Source organism: Mirounga angustirostris, unplaced genomic scaffold (genome assembly GCF_029215605.1).
Source record: "Mirounga angustirostris isolate CCGP_5_RB_7025 unplaced genomic scaffold, mMirAng1.0.hap1 SCAF_8, whole genome shotgun sequence".
Classification (NCBI taxonomy): Eukaryota; Metazoa; Chordata; class Mammalia; order Carnivora; family Phocidae; genus Mirounga; species Mirounga angustirostris.
The window spans coordinates 101,644,041-101,660,907 of NW_026991716.1; positions in this window are offsets into that span (position 1 = coordinate 101,644,041).

Here is a 16,867-nt window from a genome sequence, read left to right on the forward strand (position 1 = left end):
TATTGACACTATTGGCTCAGGGATGAGGTATTTGGAGTGTGGAGTTTGAAGTAGAAATTCAAAAAGTGAAAGAAAGTACGAACGGATAAAAGGTTCAAGGCACAGACTGGTGACAAATTAGTGTAATATGTCTTAAGGATTTGCTTATGCTAGATTAAGAGCCTTGTCCATTAAAATCACTGTATATATGGAGCTTAGTAAAGTAATATGTGCAATTAGGAACTTAGCAAATTCTTATTTGACCAGTGTTTGGAATAATATCTTAAAGTGCTCTGAAGCATTAAGTCAGTCAGGCAGGATTTTGCCTAATGAAAAACAAGTTCCCTCTTCCCACATTGGATGTTTGTTCGTGTGTCCAGAGACCCTACTTGCCAATAAGGAAATGAGGACCACTGACTTTAGAACCCAAGGTCTCCAATGAATCTTGAGGGCAAGCCATCAGACCCCCAGCCATGAGGTCCTATGGAATATAAGTTTCATTTTGTCAGTGATTCTACAATTAAACTTCTGAGTTTCTTCAAAAGTTTAGCACAGATTATTTTTTTTCTCTCTAACTTCTTAGTATCTTTTGATTAGGTGTAGAATATCAGTGTGTTTATTATTATTATCCAGTGTAATATCTTAGATCTCTCTGCTTCAAAAGACAATTTGAAAGTGGGAATCTTCCTTCTTCCAAAGTAAAGACCAAAAAAGATATCAAATGAATCTGCTTTAAAAAAATTGAGGGGTCTCCATGTTCAAGGCACTGTGCTAAATGCTCTAAACAACAACCAAAGACACGTTGCTTTTGCCTTTAAAACTACTGTTTGATGGGGCGCCTGGGTGGCTCAGTCGGTTAAGCGTCTGCCTTCAACTCAGGTCATGATCCCAGGGTCCTGGGATCGAGCCCCGCATCAGGCTCCCTGCTCAGCAGGAAGCCTGCTTCTCCCTCTCCTACTCCCCCTGCTTGTGTTCCCTCTCTCGCTGTCTCTCTCTGTCAAATAAATAAATAAAATCTTTAAAAACAAAACAAAACAAAAAAAAAACTACTGTTTGCACCCTTTGCTCTGTGATTATGAAATGTTCCCTCAGAATTTGAACCTGGTTATCTCTCTTTGAAATTTTAAAAATGCATTTCACTCCTTTGCAAGGTTGTCCTAGAATTCCTTCTTTTGGTTTCTGCATAATTTCTAGTTTGCCCTTAATTTCTAGTTTGAATTTGCTTTTTCTCCTCTCCTTAGCCATCTTTCTGTTTTAAAAGGACGCTTTCTTCTTTATAATACTCCTCCGCCCCCACCCCAGGTCTCATTATTTTGTGACTCCAGCCCATATTTGGGAAGTTGTATTAAGTTATTACAGTCCATTTTAGTCCCCCCCTCCTTTGTTTTAAAGATTTAGAGAGAGAAAGAGAGAGCATGCGCAGGGGGAGGGGCAAAGGGAGAGGGAGGGAGAATCTCAAGCAGACTCAGTGCTAAGCATGGAGCCCAACTTGGGGCTTGATCTCACGACCCTGAGATCATGACCTGAGCAGAAACCAAGAGTTGGAGCCTAACCTAGTGCGCCACCCAGGTGCCCCTTTAGTCCCCCTTTTAAATGTATCTGTGTCCTAGGCGCCCGGCTAGCTCAGTCGGTAGAGCATGAGACTCTAAAATGTATCTGTGTCCTTCGGAATTCTTGGCTCCACCAAATTCCATTCTTCATGTCTTCAAGGCGCTAAGATGCTGTTTTAGTCACCTTGAGGTGCTGTAACAAAATACCATGGATTGGGGGCTTAAACAACAGACATTTATTTTCTCACAGTTCTAGAGGGCAGGAAATCTAAGATCAAGGTGCTAGCAGATTTGGTGTCTGGTAAGGAAATTCTTCCTGGTTTGCAAACAGCTGTCTTCTTGCTGTATCCTCACATGGCAGAGAGAAAGGACCCTTCCCCTTCTTATGAGGGCACTAATCCCATCCTGAAAGCTCCACCTCTATGACTTTATCTAAACCTAATTACCTCCCAAAGGTTTCACCTCCAAATATCATCCCACTGGAGATTAAGACTTCAACATATGAATTTGGGGGGAACAGAAACATTCAGTCCATAGCAGATGCCTATTATATGAAAACCCTTGATTGTTTTTTTCCACAGAAAGCTTTAGGAATACACACACACACACACACACATACATTTTTTTTATAAGAAAAACTTTAGGAAGAAAAACAATCTGGGGCACTTGGGTGGTTCAGTCAGTTAAGCATCTGCCTTCAGCTCAGGTCATGATCCCAGGGTCCTAGGATGGAGCCCAGCATTGCGGCGGGGGGGGGGGGGCTCACTGCTCAGTGGGGAGTCTGCTTCTCCCTCTGCCCCTCCTCCCTGCTCATGCTCTCTCTTGTTCACTCTCTCTCTCTCTCAAATAAATAAATAAAATCTTTAAAAAGAAAGAAAAACAATCTGATTATGATGATCATTAATATTGGGCAAGATCACATGTCATATAAACGTTAAGATAAAAATTATCTTAAAATAAGACATCTTTGATCAGTAGATCTTTGGAAGTAAGAGATCATTGCAGTGTATGTCTGTGTGCTAATTCTATTAGGATCACTCTGTAATATAAATTTAATCAATATTTAACCAACTCTTCAATGGAATAAACTATTTGTTCTCTTATGGATAAATTTGTAAAGAATCAGAGTTTCAGTGGTGATACTTGAAACAAAAATCAGAGTAAGAGGGAAGTCAGAAGCTGTCGGTGAACTTACATATTGATGTTGCATTTATTTCCTAAGGGATACAAACATGTTGGGAGGGGGCAGAAAGAAGCAACACTTGTATTTCCTGCCAAGCACAGTCAAATGCAATGTCTTTATTTTTTTTAAAGACAATATGTGTTCATGCCTGATGTTATGAAGTTATGAAGACAACCAAGCCCTCGATTGTTTCAAAATATTAGAAATGATGGTACAAAACATAAGGCTTTCTGGTGTTGACTTTTATAAACCTTCAGAAAAATACTTAATAAGAGAAAAATATATTCTTTTTGGTGACATTTCTAACACCATATATTTTAGTTTGAAAAAAATATAATTCAGCATCATAAGGAGTAACAATATAAATAACCAAAATATATCAGGAAATAAATTCTTGAGTATTTCTCCTGAACCAAATTATTTTCTTAGAAAATTCTATTTTTTGATATAGAGACTGACTCTTCCAATGGATCACTCTGTTCTCTGCTTCCTGGCATTATAACTAGACTGTTCTATTAGGTGATGATGATATTCTAATACAAACATCTAATGGTTCAAAACTAAATACTTTTTAGTGGGGTTAGTAGACTCTTAATTTCTGTGATTTTTATCTACATAAAGTTCTGCCAAGAAGTCATGCAATCAACATTATCCACAAAATCAGCAAAAATAAATGAAACTGATTGAGTTTGCCTTCATTCATTCAAAAATTTTTATTGAGCTCCTACTATGTGCTAGATGCTGTTCTAATACAGTACACCAAACAAACCTCCTTGTCCTCAAGAAGCTTAGATTCTAGTAGGGCAGACACACAAAAATAGATAAATATGTAACCATATGTATATATAGAGAGAGATCTAGAATGGTGACTGACATATAATAGGCATCCAGTAGCTTTTACAAAAATTGTTTTTTATTGAAGTAAAATTCACATAAAATGTGGTAGGTAATACTCCACCCCCACTCCACTACCCCCTCCCGCCCCCCGCAAAAATTTCCATGTCCTAATCCCTGGAATGTGTGAATGTTACTTGACAAGGGAATTAAGGTATAGATGAGATTAAGATTGCTAATGAACTACTTTAAGGTAAGGAAATTATCCTGGATTATCTGGATTTCTCCAATATAACCACAATGATCCTTTAGGTGTGGAAGAGAGTCAGTGTCAGAGTGATGCAATGTGAGAAAGATGTGAATGGCTATTGCTGGCTTTGAAGATGGAAGGGAAGCAAGAGCCGAGGATTGTGGGCAGCCAGCCCCTAGCAGCTGGAAAAGGCAAAAAAGTCGATTTTCCCTTAGAGCCTCCAGAAGGTACCAGCCCTGCTGACACCTTGATTTCAGACCAGTGAGACATATTTTGGACTTCTGACCTCCAAAATTGTAAGATAATAAATTTGTGTTGTTTTAAGCCACAAAGCTTGTAGTAATTTGTTGTAGCAACAATGGGAAACTAAACTAACATATATGATAAAATTTACAGATCTTAACTACATAGTTTGATGTCTTTTTTTTTTTTTTAAGATTTTATTTATTTGACAGAGAGAGAGCACAGGCAGGGGGAGAAACAGGCAGAGGGAGAGGGAGAAGCAGGCTCCCCTCTGAGCAGCGGGCACCCCACGTGGGACTTGATCCCAGGACCCTGGGATCATGACCTGAGCCAAAGGCAGATGCTTAATGACTGAGACACCCAGGCGCCCATATAGTTTGATAAGTCTTAACAAATATCTTCACTTATGTAACCAATGACACTATGGACATTTCCATCATCAAGAAACTTCCATCATCGGCTCCTTCTAGTCACACCGTTCTCCTCCAAACAGAAGAAATTACTAATTTCTAATTGTTCCAGTTAAATTACTTTTGCCTATCCTTGAATTTTATGTAAATGAAATCATAAAATATGCATTTCTTTATGTCTGGCTTCTTTCAACATACTGGTTTTGAGGTTCATCCAAGTTGAGTTTATCAGTAGTTCAATCCCTTTTACTGCTTACTAGTATTCCATTGTAAGCACACTGCCAGGTCAGAGCAGGACCATGACTGGTATGACAGTGTCTCTTCTGTCATAATCTATTGGTCAAAGCAGTAACGGCATGTGCCCAGATTCAAAGGGATGGAGAAACAACTCTGCCTCTTGATCTGATGGCAAAGTCCCTGTTATGGACTGAATTGTGTCCCCCCAGATTCATATGTTGAACTCCTAATCCCCACCACCATAGAATATGACTGTATTTGGAGATGGAGCCTTTAAGAAAAAGACCATGTAGGGGCACCTGAGTGGCTCAGTCAGTTAAGCATTTGACTCTTGATCTCAGCTCAGGTCTTGATCTCAGGGTTGTGAGTTCAGGTCCCACATTGGGCTCTACATTGGGTATGGAGCCTACTTAAAAAAAAAAAAGAAGAAGACCATGTGAAGACAATGGGAGAAGACAGCCATCTACAAGCTGATGAGAGGTCTCCCTGAAGGAAACTCACGGTGACACCTTGATTTTGGACTTCAAGCCCCCAGAACTGTGAAGAAATAAACTTATGTTGTTTAAACCACTTAGTCTATAGTATTATGGCAGCCCTGGAAAACTGATACAGACCCACTGCAGAAGATGGGAGACTTTATTGTGGCTATATATGGAAAATATAGTCTGCTACAGTTAGGTTAAAGCCCTCCACCTGCTATTAGTTTTCTATTTGTCCCATCTGTTTTTATATTCCTTTCCCACCCCTTAATCTCTCACCTTTCTTGGCTTCTTGTAGTTTAATTGATTACTTTTTACAACTTCATTTTTCCTTTTTTTTTTTTTAATCTCTAACTGTTGTATTCTTTTAGTGGCTGCTCCAGGGATTATGTTTTGCGTCCTTAATTTATCATATCTTACTTAGAATCAAAATTGTACCAATTTAACATTTAAGACACTTGTTAACAGTAGAACTCTTTTGTGCTCCTGTCATGTATTTTTCTTCTGTATATATTATAAACATTACAATGTTTCTAATGAAATTAGGAAAAAAAGAAAATACTTTTTATATTTACTTAATGTTCTTAAAATTTCTGGAGTTCTTCATTTCTTCGTGTAGATCTGACTTTCTATGTAGAAGTTCCCTTTAATGTAAAGAACTTCCTTTAGCAATCTCTAACATAAAGGTCTGGTTGCAAAAAAGTTCCCTTAGTTTTATTTTATCTGAAAAAAAATCTTTATTTTATCCTCATTTGTAAAGCATATTTTCACTGGATATAGAATTAGAATTTGAGAGCTTTATAAAACTGTCTTTTGCTATGGGTTGATTTGCATGTCCTTCTATCCCCCAACAAATTCATATGTTGAAGTTCTAACCCCCAGTACCTCAGAATGTGGCCTTATTTGGAGATAGGGTCTTACGGAGGTAATCAAGTTTAAATGAGGTGACTGGGGGCCCTAACTAATATGACTGGTGTCCTTAGAAAGAGATGAAATGTGGGTACGGAGACGTGCATACAGGGAAGACAATGTGAAGAGGCATAGTGAGAAGACAGCCATTGACAAGACAACAGATTCTCTCATAGTCTTCAGAAGGAACCAGTTGTCTCAGGACCTTGATTTTGGACTTCCAGCCTCTAGTTCTCTGAGACAATAAATCCGTGTTGTTTAAGCCATCCAGTCCATGGTGCTTTGTTATGGCAGCCCTAGCAAACTAATACACCTCTCATCACTTTAAAGATTTTGTTTCATTTTCGTCAATTTTTTTGTCTAATGAAAAGTTAGTTGTCATTCTCATGGTTACTCTCCTATATGTAATGTGTCTTTTTTTTTTCTTCTGGATATTTTAAAGATCTTTCTCTTTTTATTTTCAGTAGTTTGAAAATGATGGGGACCAGTGTGGTTATCTTTGTATTTATCCTGCTTGGGGTCATCTGAACATGTTGGATCTATGAATTAATGTTTTTAAATCAAATTTGGGAACATTCCTTCCATTGCTTTCTAAAATATTTTTTTCAAAGTCATTCTATCTCTACTCCCCTGGATGCCAGTCTTCTAAGGAAATTATACTGTTCCACAGATTACTGAAGCTCTCTTCATTTTCTTCCCAATTTTTTTCCTTTTACTCTTTGATTTGAGTAATTTTTATTTTATTTACTTTTTTATTATTTTTTAAAAGATTTTATTTATTTATTTGACAAAGAGAGACACAGCAAGGGAGGGAACACAAGCAGGGGGAGTGGGAGAGGGAGAAGCAGCTCTCCCACCGAGCAGGGAGCCCGATGCGGTGCTCAATCCCAGGACCCTGGGATCACGACCTGAGCTGAAGGCAGACGTTTAATGACTGAGCCACCCAGGTGCCCCTTGAATAATTTTTATTGATCTGTCTTTATATTCACTGACTCTTCTGTCACAAAAAAAATCTGATTTTAAAACAACCCAGGAAATTTTAAATTTCAGATGTTGCATTCCTTTAGGTTTAGGATTTCCATTAGTTCTTTTTTATATTTTCCATTTCTCTGCTCAGCTTCTTCATCCATTTGTTCATTCATCATCCATAGTTTCTTGAATGAATTTACAATGCTTTTGAGAGTCTATCTGCTAAATCCAACATCTGGATAATATTGGGGTCTATTGCTATTACCTGACTATTTTCTTTTTGATTATGTATCACATTTTCCTGCCCCCTTCCCTCACATGTCTAGTATTTTTCTTATTATGTGCTGGATATCATTTTGGATGATAAATTTTGAGGAGTCAAGATTATCCTGAGTTTTGTTCTGGCAAGCAAATCAAATTAATGGTGAATCCTCTTGATATTGTCTGGATTGGTTTTAGGCTTTACTGAGCCAGATATATTTTGGTTTTGTCATCATACTAGGTCATGACTGCTATTCTTGGGAGTGCTACTTATTTCTAAGGCATGGCCTTTCTGGGTCATCTCTGAATGCATAGTAATCAGCAAGGTCTTTCAACTTTGGCATGGCTGCAACACCAACTCCTCCCAGAACAGCCTTTACTATCTTCCTTCAGCTCTTTGCCACCCAGGAGCTGCTCTCTTGCTATACCCTTGGAGTCTTGTGTTGCTTGTGTTTAGTCCAGCACTCAGACAAGTATCCAAGGGTAACCACCACACAGATCTGGGGACCCATCTGTATTGCTTTCTCTTCACTATATCATGATGTGTACATTTCAACCATCTCAACAGCCCCAACCTACTCTGCCTCCTCAGATCACTGAGATCATTGCTCTTCTCCTGGGTTCCACATTCCTGGGTGGCCAGGAAAATGTCCCAAGGAAGAAAATGGCAGTGAATGCGTAGTTCAATTCCTGTGTTTTCTGTCTTTTAATCATCAAAGCCAGTGCTCTCTGTTGTTCAATACCTGAAAAAAATTCCCCTTATTATTTGTCCAGTTTTATAGTTGTCTTTAGTGGGAGAATAAATCCTATACCACTTACTCTATCACGGCCCAAAGTGGAAGGCCAATACTCAATACATTTTTACATATGAATGTGTGCATTTGGTTCATGTTTCTCATGTTCAATATAAAACCTGTCACCAACTGGAGTATAATATATGTTTGTTGGATTAATTTCTAAGATTTCAAGGAAAACCTGTCCTCAAATTTCATTATAAAAGTGGGAGACAGGAAAGTAGGAGTAGAGGAAAGTATTATATATTAATATGGCACTTTTTTTCATATTATCTTTTATTTCATGCAAATAGAAATGTTTCCATATCCAGAACTGTTTTATTGGTAGACTCTATAGAGGCAATCAAGGTGCATTGGCACAATGAAGATTACTTTCTAGCTAGAGAGAAAATTGACATCTATAGCAGACTTGGCCGGGAAGAAACAACCATGTTGTTGAGACCAACAAAATGGTCTTCTGTAGAGAATAAGAAAAAGGTGTCTTGTGAAGAGATTCATCTTTCATTTGATTGTGGATGTCATGATCAGCTTTCCAAGGAGCTATGCAAAGAGGACAAACCTTCTCCCCTTTTCAGCAATTTTCACCTTGTTTTCTGAGGGATTTCCTGTGGTTTCACACCAGGCCCAGGTAGGTCTAAGCAAAATTGGCTGGGGAATCTGTTCACTCTGTCACCAACTAAGGTGGGAGTTGCCAGCGTCAGCTTAGTCCTCAGTGGAGGGTCTGCCACCATTCACAGCATGGTGATACCTCACTCTTAGGCTAACAGAATAGACTATTCATTGCTTCAGGTTTTCATAATGACAGTGTGTTCACTTTCCTTCTTTTCAAACTGGGACTCCTGCTAGAGTATCTGTTAGAGGAACCAGCTGGGATTTACTGTCATAGCTTGATGCCTACTCTTTTTCTTTAACCCTTTTACTCCAGTCCTCTGCACAGTATATGTAGATACAAATCTCTGTTCTTGTTTCCTAGAGAAACAAAGAGGCAGCAGAGTTAAAATTTGCTAGTAAATCATGTGACCGCCTATAGTACAAATTTTATTGAAAAACGGACTAGAATTATGCAGATCTCCCTAGCTGCCTGAGTCCTGACATTTCTTCCTTCAGAGAATTAATTTGATTCAAGACTCTGGAAGGCAAGAAGATGAATAAGATATTAATAAGATTGTTTTATGCAAAGGAAGCCACAACAATGAATATATTGTACATTATGCAAACCAGAGGCAATGCACTTCACAACCAGAGTCACTTGAAATCTTAATTACAATGGCTATATATTGAAGTACACAGCAATGACAATGTCCCACGTTAAACGTTTAACCTCAGAGCTACCAAATAGAAAACGTGAATTTGAAAGAAATTTTAAAAAAGCAATGAAAAAAATCACAACACCTAAATTGTTACGAATTTATATGTATCTCTTGAGTTAACAAGTATGACAAGATGACAGGTGATAAGACACATCTGACGTGTGACTTTTGGCTCCACAACACACCTTATATGCCTAATGAGGATATAACCTTTTCTATTACAATACGGCTCACATCCCACTGGGGAGTGAGGTGGCCATTAATGAACAGCTGTTAGTTTCTGTGTAAAAGATGGATATGGAATGAAACAACCTCTATTTAGCTGTTGCCTTTTGGTGAAACAGCAGTGAAATTTCCTACAGTAATAGTAATGATAATAATCCCTTCCATTCACTTAGTGATTTACAGCTTACCAAGTGTTTGAAGATAAAAGATAACAATGGCTATCATTTATTCACGGTTGGTGTGTGTGTGTTTCAGGCATCTTCTTAAGTGTATTACATGCACTCTGTTGGCTTAACTCTTACAACAACTCTGTCAGGTAGCCATTGTTTTTCACATTTTCCAGATGAGAAACTGAGCTTTGAGAGATTAAGTAGCTTACTGAGATCATGTAACAGCAAGAGGTCAGAGCTGAGATCCGTGTGACCACAAAGTCAATCGTCAAAAACGGTGTTCAGCTGCCTCGTTCGATGTCACAGCAAATACATTCTCATGTTAAATAATTGTAACTGCTCCCTATCATGCTTCCAAAGTATTGTATGGTGTTATGATTTGAAAAATAATATATTTACATAAAAGGGAAAAAATGGAAAAAGCTGTTGCCCGGCTAAATTTTTTTCTCTTCATTTGCATAATTATCTTCCATATCTTCTACACCCTCATATACTAAGACCTCAGACAGAGCTTGCCATTTGTTAGCTTGTCCCCTGCTGTCCCTTATCCTGGAAATCCCCCTGGCTACCCAGTCATGAGACAAGCTGTGTTCAGTAGGGGACTCTGTTCTGCCATTACAAATATTCCAATGCGTGTGTGTGTGTGTGAGAGAGAGAGAGAGAGAGAGAGAGAGAAATTGAGAGAGAAAGAGATTAGGTCCAAGCAGAGCCAAGTTTAATAAGATCACATACAAAGGGAGCAATTGGTTTTTCTGTGGCAAAGGTGATAGCTTCTAGGCACCACTTCTGAGGTTGTCCTGAGTCGTGCCTGGATATTATTCATATTCACTCACTCACTCATTTATTCATTCAATGACTAATACTGGAGCATCAACTCTACAGCAGGCTGTGTGCTAGATGCTGTGTAGATACAAGTACAGTTACAGATATATTCCTTGCCCTCGGGGAGCTTATAGTTCCCCTAGGAACATAGATATATATGAAGACGGACTTTTGATATACATGAAGTCAGAGAGCAGCAAAAAGCAAAGTAGTCTTTGGGACTTGGTGAACACTGCCTCCAAACTCCTGATATTTCCATCTTGGCTGGGGGACAGGAATTAGTACAATATCCAGCATTTTTCACTTAGTATTTCATTCTCTGGATGTCACTCTTGTTTGTCTTCACTTTTGCTGGTCACCTTTTCCCATTCAATTTTACCTGCTTGGTGAGTTTGGGAGGAGGACCCAGACACATAGAGCTCCACTCCTTCCATTCCCTTTCTCTTTTGGAACTTCTGCCCACTGGAATGACATGCCCTTGTCTGCTTCTCCATGCTCCACCTCTGCCCTCTGGGAAGGGCAGTGGATTTCAGCCCAGCCTGAGACTGAGCGCATGAGTCTGTCTAATTCCGTGGTACAGTATTAGAAATATATTTGCTGAACATTGAAGCCAAATTCTTCCATATCAACTTAAAGAATACTAAAGCTGATATTTTCACCCCAGGGCATCTGACTCTCTGGTATTATTTCTCAAATGGCTCAGAGAAGTGTTTAAGTGGGGAGAGACTGATGTAAATTAAGTTCTGTACTGATCATAACAAGTATCTTCTAAAACATCTCTACATTAGGGGAAGACTAAGACACATGGAATTATTCTCCCAACCCAACTGTCAAAATGATTACTGCCTGTTATTTTATTTCCTCCAGCAATGTCATTTCTACAGGAATTTTTGAATAAAAGTAGCGCTGGAATGAAAAGTCAAAAAATTGTTCTGTGTTAAGTTATTGATCTCTAATTCCTCTTTGACCTTTACTTCTTATATAATTATTCATGGCAAATTTGACTTGTGACTTCTTAAGGATGGGTTTTCCTTTTTCTATAATATTAAGTCATGAGAGTCATTTCATTTTTTAATCATTATATAACATTTAATCATTATATAACATTTAATCATTGTATAGCATCCAACACAGAAAAGTTCACAAAATATAAATGCCTACCAGCATGAATTGAATTACTGAATTCTTTGAGTTGTCCCTGGACATCCACTGTTCAAAGTGCAAATTCTGACAAGGAATATAATATGATGGTTTTGTTTTTATATTTTTTTGATTTCATTTGTCAATGAATCCAGGAAGCTCTGACCTCAGCTGACATTCTGGTTCTTTATTCTCATCTGAGCGGTGCGGCTCTCAGCATGCAGTTGGTGATCAGGGCTACACCTCCCAGCGTGTGAATTGCCTCTTATTGACCATGTGGGTGCTATGACAACCGCTGTTTCCTCTTACCTCACCAGCATCTGTCATCATGATGTGTAAGGGTAGATAGAAGGTTCATAGAGAGAAGCTGTCAAACTGATAATATCATTTAGGGACTTAGGAGGGTTGGAGGGGGAAAAAGGGGAAAATTTAACCTTTTCTTTTTTTCATTTTAAGTGATATGAGTTGTATTTTCATAGATGAACACTCCAGTTCACTTAACTGAGGGCTGCAGCTTTGCTTAACTCAAATCCAAATACAATCAACTCTTCCTCTAAACCATATAGATGCGCAATTTCCACCGTACAAGTTTGTATTTGCTAGGTGGTGTTCTTGTGTTCATTCAGTCATTTATTTAATTTTTAGTAAGGCCTTTGGTAGGTCCTGGGAATGCAAAAATGAATAGGAAACAGAATTATAACAAAGTAACAAGCTGTAGAGTAAATTTAAGGAGTAGATGTGGGAGCATGGAGGAGAAAGTTCCTAAGACCAGATTGGAGTCAAGAGAGAAGACTTCACCGTAAAGGGAGGAGGAAAACACTCTGGAAGGAGAAGTTTATTTGCAGAGGATTTGGGGGTTCAAAGGGCACAATGGAACAGGTGGAGGTAAAATTCAGAGATGAGGAGATAGGAACAGGGAAGGCCAGCTAGGTAGAAATGCGGGTAGAGAAAAAGATGGATGATCCCAAGGGCTTGCAATTTGGATGACCACGCAGGGTGATGTGAGGAAAATTAACTGGCTTCAAGGTTCCAACATGAGCTGTAGGGAAAAACTATTTTGGAGATGCCTGGACTTCAGCTAGTTTTTATTTTTTTTATTTTTTAAGATTTTTATTTATTTATTTGACAGAGAGAGAGATAGCAAGAGCAGGAACACAAGCAGGGCGAGTGGGAGAGGGAGAAGCAGGCTTCCTGCCGAGCAGGGAGCCTGATGTGGGACTCGATCCCAGGACCCTGGGATCATGACCTGAGCCGAAGGCAGACGCTTAATGACTGAGCCACCCAGGCGCCCCAGCTAGTTTTTAAAAATACTCCTGGGAATGCTATTGGGGTCAACACTGCTCTCTACCAATTGAAATGAGAACTGCTGGAGGGCAAGGATGGCCAGAAAGAGCTGGTACTTCAGAAGATACATTTCTGAAATACCTGGGTTGTGATAATTAGAACTATCCTCTTACAGTATACAAATGTGACCTTAAATTCTTTCACATGCTTGTGTCTCTGTCATCTTTTTTTTTTCTAAGTAATATGGAAGCTGTTACCTTTCAGGAATCATACTTCTAATCTGTGAATCTTCTTCTTCATCTCTCACTACATAGTACAGAATTTTATATATTTTGATATAGTATTTAGATATATAACAATCTCTTTTGGTCATTAACTTCCTCAAAGCTAGAATTTTTATAGTCCTTTGTTATTAGCTTATATTTAGTAATCACTTAAGAAATGTTTCTTGAGCTATAAAAACATCTAAATTGAACAGTGGGGCTCAGGTGTTGCTGTCTTCCATGAGCCTAAGGAAGGCAAAAGAACACCACCACCACTTCCTGGCATGGAAACCAAACAAGTCTGCATGAATGTGAACTCCTATTGTCTTGATCTGTAGACATCCAACATAGATGCTTAACGTCTACCTTACACCCCAAGGAGAACATTCTCTGTGAAATAACAGAATATGCCAAGAACTGTCAAAGCTAAGAGCTATAAATATTAATGATTTTCATCCGCCCCCCACCCCCCGGTAAGCCCAGCTTAGACTTTAGGATAAAAGAGAGAGAAGTTTTTCCTCTTCTACATGACGCTATCAGCCTTATTGAATGCCTTGTTGATGTGGAAGAAGAAAATTAATTATAAAAGCGAAGTGTTTTTTTGTTAGGACACTTGTCTCTAGGATATTTCACTTTGTGTGAAAACTGTGTGTTGGTATTCCATGATTTCCACAGCCCAGAGGGATATTTTTAATGAACAGGGAAGGAAGCAATATGATGCTGAATGACAGTTACTGACAATGATTTTCATCTTCTGTTTTCATTTTTTTAAATAAGCTTTTAAATTTTAAAATAGTTATAGGTTGGCAGAAAAATTGCACAGAGTATAGAGTTCCCATATACTTCTCACCCAGGACCTCTTATTATAATCTTATTATAGTACATTCATCATAGTTAATGAACCACTATAGATATAATTCATTAAAGTACATACTTTATTCAGAATTCCTTAGTTTTCCTCCACTGCCCCCCCCTTTTTTTCCAGAATGTCATCCTTAAATGTAATGGCACTACATTACATTTAATCATCATGTCTCTTTAGGCTACTTCTAGAAGTTGGGCATGTATCAAATAATAGGAACTATGGCGAATAAGCATGTAGTGGATGGATTTATATTAACTGGGCTAGAAGTTGGACTGTATTAGTGCCTGCTGTTGCTGCAGGTGTTAGAGCCTTAAAATTCCTCTAATGATCTTGTTTTTGTCTCCTTTCTTGACTTGAGACTTCCCGAAGTAACTCTCCCTCAGAACAAGCCTGACGTTTTCAGCCACAATCCACTGTTATTATACTGGAATCCTGCTGGTATTGTGATAAAGTGTGGAAGTGAAATAGCATTCTGTAGTCTTGTGATTAAATCTTGGTCTCTTAATGCACCTGTGTCTTGGGATTGTGGCCTTCCTAAACAATTCTCCAGTGGTATAGCTTTTCCCTCTTGCCCCCTGCGCCTCCTCTGGCTGCCCTATTGCCAGTCTACCTTCTTGAAGCCTGATTTCTGTTGACTATGCTTTTTCCCCTTTGGTGAGTTCATTCAGCAAATATTTATTTAGCATCTGCTATGTTCCAGGTACTGCTTTGGCACTGGGGGAATGATTTAGTATTAAGAAAAAAATGATGTTGCAGGAGAAATTGAGGATAATATCTGGAATGATGTCCTTGATTAGGAGCTAACGGATGTGATTCAGTTTACAAGTGGAGAGACTGGCTTTAGATAGTACTTTGTACAGTTGATCATAGGAGTTTATAACAGGAAAGAAGACAATAATTTGACCCAGATGCAAATAGCTTGGTTGACATGAGGGACTAAAGCCAGGAAAGTCATCAGAAAGACAGTTATTCATTGTCTCTCTCTCTAGTTCTTTCTCTCCCTCTCTCTCTGTCATTCTTGAACTTCATGGTTTCTTATAACTCTGCCTGTTTGCTTCATTCTTTATTGTCTAAAGGCTGACATCCAATGCTTAAGCAGGACTGTGATAAGAAATGGCTCCACCAAAATTCTCTCAGTTCATTAATGTAAGAGCTTAGAGTTGCTGTGTCTCATTGAGAAACTTCTGGAAGAGAGAACTACATGATTTTCCCATCTGAGGTTAGGTGTCTATTACTGTTTCAGTTACCAATAGCCAGTAATTTGCCCCACTGCTCATTTTGCAAGGATCAAAGAACAGATATGAGCAGGTTCTGCAAGAGTATGTGGAGTTGAGGAAGAAATGATTTAAATTTCTTGCCAGTGTGTGTGTGTGTGCATGTGTGTGTGCGTGTGCGTGTACACATGCACATGCCTGCACAGGGTAGGCAAGTAAAACAGTCAGAGTTAATCTGTACATTTCATTTCACATTCTTAAAAGTATAGCTCTGATCAAGTGAATTTAAGATTTGATTTGGGAACTAAGAACCCAAGAATAGGGAAATTATATTTTAAATTATACTTTAAATTATTGGTACATATTTTCTTACTATGGTTGGATTCCTTACTCAAAAACATAGTTAAATACATATTGCCGGGTGACTTCTATAGTGGGGGGATAAACCGTGGCCCCTCTAGGTGCAGAAGCAATTACTCCTCTGCTTCTCATCCTTTTACCCCAAAATGTCTTACTAAAACTAGTCTTTTAGCCCAGGTGGAATCTGCTGTTATGCTTGATGACTGCTTATGATAAAAATGAATACTGCTTTGTTGAAACACTTGCTAACACCAGCTGAATTATTTAGACAGTTGGACAATGTTGGAACTATTAGTGAAAAAAAGGCTTTGTCCCTTTGGCAAAAAGCAAAATTGCATAAGCAGTAAAATGCCATAGGAAAAAGTGCTATTTTGGATTTATGAATATTAATATTTCTTTATTAAGTGTTATAATTTCACAGTCCGTCCAGAAAACAATGTAGCTTAAGTTTAGAAAACTGCTTTCATTTGTTAAGAGCCCTAAATAGGGAAATAGGTAACTTTCTTTCTGTCGGTATGGTTTTTTTTTTAAGAATTTATTTATTTATTTATTTATTTATTTATTTATTTATTTATTTATTTATTTGAGAGAGAGAGAGAGAGAGCATGAGCGGGGGGAGGGTCAGAGGGAGAGGGAGAAGGAGACTCCCTGCTGAGCAGGGAGCCCAATCGAGGGTCTGAGAGATCAAGACATGAACCCAAGGCAGACACATAACTGACCGAGCCACCCAGACGCCCCTCTGTCAGTATGTTTATTGGCACATGTGGCTTACCAATTGTCCCCAGAATCCAGTCTCCCCTTCCTTACTGATCGAACCCCCAGTTTTTATCTAGGCACAGGCAGTAGGAATAAAGACTACATTTTCTGGCTCTCACTCCTTATAGCTGGATGTGTCTATAACTAACTTCCAAGAAGTTTCCTTAAAAGGAACATTTGTCTCCTTTTTCACCCCTTGTTGGTTTCCCACTGGCTGGGATGTGTGTATTTGGAAGTGATGGCTCAGCAGCAATATTGGACGATAAAATAGAAGCCACAAATTGAGGATTAAACAGCAGAATATAAGGAGCATGGGTCCCTAACACTTCTAAGGTTTTATGTCTGCCCAGACTGCTTTGT